This window comes from Meriones unguiculatus, chromosome 9 (genome assembly GCF_030254825.1).
Source record: "Meriones unguiculatus strain TT.TT164.6M chromosome 9, Bangor_MerUng_6.1, whole genome shotgun sequence".
NCBI classification, from domain to species: domain Eukaryota; kingdom Metazoa; phylum Chordata; class Mammalia; order Rodentia; family Muridae; genus Meriones; species Meriones unguiculatus.
The window spans coordinates 107,204,712-107,213,669 of record NC_083357.1 but is presented as its reverse complement, the minus strand read 5'-3'; the positions used below and the strand labels follow the sequence as shown (position 1 = coordinate 107,213,669).

At 36.5% G+C, this 8,958-nt stretch overlaps 1 pseudogene; it reads right to left on the bottom strand.

Moving 5' to 3' along the window:
• Positions 1–3,485: 3,485 nt before the first annotated feature.
• LOC132656718 (small nucleolar RNA SNORA17) lies at positions 3,486–3,625 on the bottom strand (annotated as a pseudogene).
• Positions 3,626–8,958: the final 5,333 nt, after the last annotated feature.

Genomic DNA, 8,958 nt, shown 5'->3' with positions numbered 1-8,958 from the left:
TAGACAAAATACAAAAAATCTGAATTTCAAAGTTTAAAAGAAAATTACTTTTCTTAATTCTTTTATAGGAACTTGCATCTAAATTATAATAATTTAATAATTTGTAGACATTAACAACAAAGGATGACTTGTCAATTGCCTAGCAATGCACAAGTAATGGAATGATGAAAAATTCTGATTAAATTATGAAATTACACCCAAAATGGTAACATAAATTAAAGGAGTATTGGTTGTACAAAAACAAATTAGTATTTAACTTTAATAGAGAGTACATTATAACAATGCAACTGGAAACCACATTAAACAATAGCTTCTTTTGAAAGTTTGGAGTCTAAAGAGTGAATGGAGATGGAAGATCAGAAAATAATCTTACTGCTTTTGCAGAAAATCTATGTTTGTTCTCCATTTCCCATGTAAAGTAGGTCACAAAAGCCTGTAACTAGCTCAAGGGCATCTGAAAACCTCTTATTGCCTCAATGTGCATATGCCCATACACACTTAAAGAAAAAAAGTTAAAAAATAATGTTTTAAACACAGAAACTTATAGCTTTTATGTCTGAGAACATGAAAGAGCAGTAAATTCAACAAAAGCCAAAAGCTCATTCTATGCACTGTTCATGCATTATTTTTAAAGTACACTTCTTGAGGTATGCTCTCCTTTGTACAGAATATTATGAAAAAAATACAATCAAGCATTTTAAAGGAAGCATAAAAATATGGTTGAAATTGAGAGTGATAAAGAAGGCCTGAATAAAGCAAGATATATATGGTGAAGTAAATGTGGCATGGTGATTAATGACACAGCCTTTGCAATCACAATGGCTTCATTTCAAATAATTCAAATCAGCCCTGTAAGCTGTGTCACCTTGGACTAAGGTTCTAAGTATCCCTGCTTTAGTGTCCTAATTTGTAAGATAGGGATATCATCATCTCTCCCTCATGTAATGACAAAATTTAAATGTCAGAATATATGTGAATGCTTATCACAGATAAAGCCTCAGACTGATTAAGTGCCTGGGAATGGCAGTTAGCAGACGCACGAAGAAGAAAAGGCAATACTATAAAATTGCTGTAAATCTGCTTCTAAACAGATTTTCGGTCTTGCTTCATGAATTCCACAGAATGATTTCCACAGTACATGATTTATCTAGCATAAAAGGAGGGTTTTGTAGACTCTACACTTAAAAATTACACCAACAAACCAAGTATATTTTTTAAAACTCTTTAATGAACAGATTCTTTCTTGGAATGTTGAAAGTATTATCAAAAAGGTGATACCACTTTTTCCCTTTGACATTTAAAAGTGAATTTTTATACTCTATGTTATCTTTCATGCTTAAACAATAAAATATTTATTCTACATAGCACATAAAGGATAAATGCAAGCAAATTATTCACTGTTGTTGAAATTTACTCCTGCTATGGAAATTCAACATTTTGAAGGGGCTTGGAAAATATCAGTAAGCACTCAGAAAAGGCCTGTGCAAACTAGTCAGTAGCTAACCATCCATTACTGCAACAGTATGGAGGCAGAAACAGTGGCATATCTGGAGAGTACTGGGTGGCCAGCTTTGCTGAACTGATGAGATACAGATTTCATAAAAGATCAAAACTAAGGTAGAAGTCAATCACGGAGAAAAACATTTGGCCTGTGCAAGCACATTCACATATTTTCTTAAATACTTGTACTCTTACTTACACAAACTCACACACATACACACAAACACATACAAACACACACATACACACAAACATTCAAACATACACACTATAACTTGAAAATAACATTTAAATAAACTTGCTTACAAAAATATCTATTATGTTTTCAGACCTTTTCTCTTAGTGTCACCGTGTTTGAGAAGACTAAGGGTTTAGAATTACAGCTCATGATTAGTTTTTAAAGTTTTTATTTTAATTTTTAAATGCAATGTAATTTGTTCATACACTTTCCCATTCAACAACTCATCACTGATAACCCTCACATTTTATCCTTCCAACCAAATTCACAGTCTTCCTATATCAGTGTCTGAAAAGTAATAAAAAGAAAACATAAATAAAAACAAGTGCTAAGCTTTGGGCAGAGTACAGGGAATCTTATGAAAGAAATGGGAGTAGTAAGACCTGGAGAGGACAGGAGCTCCACAAAGACAGTGACAGATCCTAAAATTCTGGGTAAGGAGGTCTTTTCTGAAACTGATACTCCAGCCAAGGAGTATCACTCATGGAGATGGCCTGGAACCCCAGCACAGAGGTAGCCTATGGCAGTTCAGTAACCAAGCAGCCTCCATAATAATGGGGACAGGGACTGATTGGCCTGCCTTTAATCACCTCCCCCTGAGGGAGGAGCAGTCTTACCAGGCCATAGAAGAAGACAATGCAGCCACTCCTGATGAGACCTGATAGATTAGGGTCAGAGGGAAGGGGAGGAGGACCTTTCTTTTCAGTGGACTAGGAGAGAGACACATAGGGAAGAGGGAGGGTGGGATTGGGAGGAGAGGAGGGAGGGAAGTACAAGGGGGATGCAAAGAGAATAAACTGTAATTAATAAAAATAATTAAATATGTAATAAAAAAAAACAAATGACAAAAATACCATTAGACAACAAATATCACACAAGAACACACTTATACAAATTAATTAATTAATTAATTTTAAGTACCTAATTTAAAAAAAAACAGTGTGTGTGTGTGTGTGTGTGTGTGTGTGTGTGTGTGTGTGTGTGTTAGCTACCCACTCTTGGGCTTGGGATCAACCATAGAGTGTGGTTGGTTGGTTTTCCAGTGACATTTGATTGAGGAAAACTAATTTTCCATTCCCAGTAGGTATCGATTGCTAATATCTTCTTCTTTAGGGGTGAGAGTTTGTATTCATGTCTCTTTCTCAGTGTTCAATTTTGTCTAGATTGTTCCTAGTTGGTCTTGTGCTTTCCACTGTCTGTGAGGGTGTGTGTGTATTCTGTTACTTTGGAAGACAAATACTCCATTAGAGTCATATAGCACTTCTGGATCTTTCTGCCTGCTCTTCTGAGTAGACCCCAAAGCCCTGAGGCAAAAACACCCCATTTAGTGCTAAGAGTTTTAAAGTTCTCTCTAACTGCACATTTTCCAGGGGTGTCGTTCTGTGTTAATAACTATCTACGGAAGAGAAAGCTCATCTAAAGATATTTGAACAGTCCTTTCATCTATGGGTATAACAACCTGTTACCACGAGTCATTTTATTGCTATGTTGCTTTAACAGGATAATAATAGCAGTTGTTTTCCCCCTAGGATCGATAAACTTTCTAGTCTCAGGTTCTTGTCCACTTAAGGAGTGCAAGGTGCCTCATGAATGTTCCATCTCATGAAGTCAGGCTTAATTCTAATTAAAATGTGCTTTGTTAATCCTGTTTTTTTGTTTGTTTGTTTTTATTTTTACCATAATTTCCCAGTATATCTTGTAGCTCGCTTGCTGTAATAGGTACCAGGATTTGTTGCTTTCTTCAGGGAATGTTTGGCTACTCATCATTCAGATGTTCCTAGTTCAGAATATGGAGCATAGACAGCCTCTCTCTTCTCTGCCCCTACTGATGAATACACATGTGACACAAAGCCCAAGACCCAACCTGCAATAGCCTCTAGTGACAGGCATAATAAAACTCTCAACAATATTTGGCAGCCAATAAAATTCTAGCATGTTTAAAAAGATACAAGAAAATATGCTGAGAAGAGAGGCAATGAATGTTGTGTTTCATAACTAAAGTAACAGAATCATGTATTAACAATAGATCTTTAGTGGTTTATAATAAATTTTAACTTCTCCATTTTGTTTTTTAAATTAAATTTAACATCCAGATACCTTATATCACCATATATCAAAAACAAATGTGCATAATCTCAAAGAGAACCATATCATGTAGAAAAAAAAAAAGGTATTCCTGTGCAATGCATTCATGAGTTCTTTTTACAAGTGTTTTGATTACATTTTGCTTAATCATTGTGTGTGTGGCAGAGAGGTATTTGTGGGAAGAATTGTATATATATATATATATATATATATATATATATATATATATATGCCATAACATGTGTGTTAATGTCAGAAGATGATGTATAGGAGTTTCTTTTCACTTTTTATTCTGGGCCTTGAACTCAGGTCTTCAAGACTGGCAAGTACACATCAATAAATATTTTTCTCCACAAAGTATTCCAATCTCATTTTATGCTAAAAGCTAATAAGCTAATATGACTCTGATGCTTGTATTTAATATGAAGATAAATTTCACATTTGACATGTATTTGTATATATTTGTATGTGTAAAAATATTGAAAATTAAAATTCCTTGTGCTGGGAAGCTGGTTCAAGTTGTACAAAGGCTTTTTTTCAGAGGCCTGGGGTCCTAAGGTGTATCCTCAGTACTGAAGAGTACAAAAACATGATGGTCTCTGGAGCTTGTCTGCTGTCATCCAGGTTCAATCTTCCCTGAAATACCTTGCTTCAAAAACATAACAACAGGGAATGTCTCTGACATGAACTCAGTGGCTGGCTCCTTGACCAAATCCCCTGCTGGAGGAGAAACCTTGCCAAACAAAAGAGGAAACAATGCAGCCAGTCCTGATGAGACCTGTTAGGCTAGGGTCAGATGGAAGGGGAATAGGATCTCCCCTATCAGTGGACTTGGAGCGGGCCATGGGAAGATAGGAGGGAGGGTGGGTAGGATTGAGACAGAATGAGGGAGGGGACTACATCTGGGATACAAAGAGAATAAACCATAATTAATATAAAAAATTAAAATAAAAAAGAAAATCTTCCTTGTATAACAAGGAAGAAACAAAACAAAAAAACTGGTACTGTGAGGAAATGGTTGGCATTTAACTGAAAATATAATCTCAGCTACAAAAGGATCAATATTATTAGGCCTGCATATTTTCAGGTGTGGAACATCTTTCTATCTAGTCTTTTTTTCTGCACTGCATTTTTGTTCCATTTAACTGGTGATGTTCTGCATTTCTTTTTTCTATCTATACCACAAAAGGATATTGTCAGGTACTTTAGGTGATTTTAAATGGTTTACACATCGTACATGACAGTGTAATAGGATAGTGGATGTCTAGAAATTATTTGTTCAAAGGCAAATAATTAGTCTTGTTTTGAGATAGTATCAGTGGGTAGCTGCTGCTACAAACTTATTCATTGACTTGTCAAAAATCCAAAAACAATTTGTCCACTCCACATTGAATCATCAAATTCATTTTATTTGCACTATTTTGTCTGAATATCATCCTCCCCAACTCCAGTTTTTAATAGCTATAATGAAGAGTTAAAAACTTGAAAAAAAGTGAATGGAGATAGGTTTAACATAAAAGTGTAACTTAATGTCTTAATTCTGTCATGAGGAATCTCTGTAACATAATACTAATAAATATTCTTTTGCAATTTCAAAGCCTTTATGTCAACCTAAAAAAAAAAAAGCATCTTAGGAAGTTTGTAAATACCCAGGAAACATCAGAAAATTAAAAGACAGTCCTAAAATTATAGATCATTTGCAAAAATATAAACTGGCATAATTTTATATGATAAAGAATAACTCATAATTATAGCAACTAGATCCATATTCAACACCCTGCACAAAACTCTAGTCCACGTGGATCAAAGACCTTAACGTAAATCCAGATATACTTAATCTTTTAGAGGAGAGAGTGGGGATAAGCCCTAAACTTGTTGGCAGAGGAGACAACTTCCTGAACATAACACCAACAACACAGGCTCTAAGATCAACAATTAATAAATGGGAGATCATGAAACTGAAAAGCTTCTGTCAGACAACAAACACTATTGATAGAATAAAATGATAGCCTTCAGACTGGGAAAAAAAATCTTCACCAACCATAAATCTGACACAGGGCTAATATCCAAAATATATGAAGTACTCAAGAAAGTAAACGCCAACAAATCAAATAATGCATTGAAAAGAGGACCCTAGGGAAAATGCTTAATTCTCATTCAGAAAGTTAAACAGGAGAAACATTGGAAGTCATAGAAGAGAGAAGTGGTAGAACAGGACTGGAGTCTACCACAGACATCCTCTAAAAGAGTCCAACCAGCAGAGGATCAAAGCAGATGCAGAGGCTCACAACCAAACTTTGGACAAAGAACAAAGCTGTATTATGGAAGAAGGGAGACATAAAAGGACCCAGAGGTTGACTGGAGCTACACAAGGAGACTAAGAAAGCCAAAAAAAAAAAAAAAAAAAAAAAAGCAGGGCCCAGGGTGGACTGCAGAGACTGATGCATCAACCAAAGGCCATGCATACAGAGGCCCCTTGACCTCATGTTCAAATGTAGCCTATAGACAGCTCTGTCTCCATTGGGTTTCATATTAAGAGGAGAAGAGACAGTCTCTGATGGGAACTTAGCTGCCTGCTCCTTGATCTCTTCTCCCAGAGGAAGAGGATCCAGGCAGTCCTGATAGGACCTGATAGGCTAAGGTTAGACAGTAGGGGAGGAGGACTCTCCTTATCAAAAGATTAGGGAAAAGTGCCAGAGCCAGCCAGCAGAGTCGAACGGTTCTTGGGTTCTTGGGTCGGTAGTGAGGATTAATATTAATAAAATATTAACACACAACACACAGGAAACTTTTTTAAAGGTCCAGACTCGACAGCCACAGCAAAAGGCAGGCTGCTGTAGCAAGCAGCAAGTCTCAAGTTTTTGCCTCCTCTTCCGCCTCCAGCCTTCTGACCACTTTATTTTTTGAGGAGTTACTTTCAGCCAGTAAAACATCTCAGAACAATAGGTTAATTTGCATAAGGAGCCTGAGGAAGAGGTGTGACCCTCACAAGTTATCCCACCTGCTGTTACAAACAAAAGGAGATGGACTTGCAAGTTCTACCCTGCCTTTAGAGAAGGTAAAAGGAGTCTCTCCGCTGAGATTTAAATATCAAAGCAGGCCGCTGGAGTCCTGGCTCCGACAGAAAAGGAATAGGGAAGGAAGAGGATGGAGGATGAGAACTGGAGGAGATGAGGGAAGGGGCTACAACTGGGATACAAAGGGAATAAATTTTAAACAATAATAATAAAATTAAAACAGAAAAAATGGGTACAGAGCTAAACAGAGTTCTCAACAGAGGAATCTCTAATGGCTGAGAAGAACTTATAGAAATGTTCGATGTCCTTAATTATCAGGGAAATGCACATCAAAATGACTCTTGAGATTCCTTCCATCTTTCACCAGTTAGAATGGCTAACATCAAAAACTCAAGTGTTATCACATGTTTTTGAGGATGTGGAGTAAGGGGAACATTCATCCATTGCTGGTGGAAGTCTCTGTAACTTTCTATCATAGGCCAAACTCAAATATACCTGAAAATTAAACAGATTTACTTTACGAACCTTCGGAAAGGAAATATGCATAGCCCCATCCATGAAGTATTTTATGGCTGATCACAAGATCAGATCATGTCAAGTAAGGAAAAGAAGAAAATTTGATGTCATTAATACAGAACAGAGCCTCCTTCCTTATCAATACCAGTTGATATAAGTCAATCTCTTAACTCTGAATATAAATAGAAAGTATTGTCTTTCCTTGCTTTTGATCATTGACTCGTGGTGGAGCTCCTTCACCAGATCACAAGGGAAGGGGATGCACTCAGTCCTGATGAAACTTGATGAGTTGGAATGGGTTGAGGCGGGGAGAGGAGCTTATCAGAGAGGAGGGGGGATGAGGGAAGAGGGAAGGTGGGACTGGGAAGACAGGAGGGAGGAGGCTAAGGTCAGGTTATAAAGTGAATTAATTAATTAATTAAAAATAGAAAGTGATTGTCTCTGCACTATGTGGATTCTAGAGATGTAACTCAGGATACTCAAGACAGGTAAACTTCTGGACATTGATGAAACTATTACAGAAAACCAGAACCAATTAAATTCAGAGTTGTGAGGCCCAGTACAAATGGATATAACATGACTCCATATCAAACATTCAGAAATCATTGCTTAAGGTTTGGTGGAAAGATTGCAATGTTTATAAATGTTTCTGGGAGAAAAGGAGGGAGGGAACAGGGGAACAGACAGCTATTGTGTACTTATGTCTCCCATAAATATTAGAAGCTGAGTCCATAAAAACCTCACCAACATTATGGCCTAAACATGAGGTATACAATGAAGATAACAGTAGACATGTTAATGTGCACCTAGAAAATGTCACGAGACTTAAAGCCAAAGGTATTACAATTAAGTAAGAAAATCCGAGAGCAGGAAAAACAACAGAAATTAGAAAAAGGCCAAAGAAGAGTATATTGGAGTATTTATGGGGAGGAAAGGGAAGGAGAACATGATACAATTATATTGTTCTTCAAAAAATTTAATTAAAAGTGATATTAGAATTTATTAGGTGAGAGGAAAATATTAAGTAGCGACATAGAATACTTTCAAGTTATCAAGTACATTTTCACTACATATTATATATATATATATATATATATATGTATGTATGTATGTATACACACACATTTCTAAAATGTCAAATTGTTGGGGTCCATAGGAAACCCAACAATTCACTCAGACACTGATCTCAGTTAGATATGGATGGTCTATTGAATACAACACATCAAGACTGACCACTGACCATGGTCAATGCCAGAGAAAAGAGCTCAGAAGGGTAAATGTGGGTCAGATGGAAGGGGAAGAGGACCTACCCTATCATCGGACTTGGAGAGGGGCATGGAAGGAGATGAAGGAGGGAGGGTGGGGCTGGGAGGGAATGAGGGAGCAGGCTACAGCTGGGATACAAAGTGAATAAACTGTAATTAATATAAAAAATAAAAATTTAATTAAAAAGACTGAAGTTGGGACAATTTTATTGAGCAAAATCAGACTTTTTAAATCTTTATCAGAAACAAAATATAATGACAATTGCCAGGATCAATACAGTTGTATTTGCCAGGAAACAATGCAAGCTATACGAAGCACAGATTAATCTCTAAGACC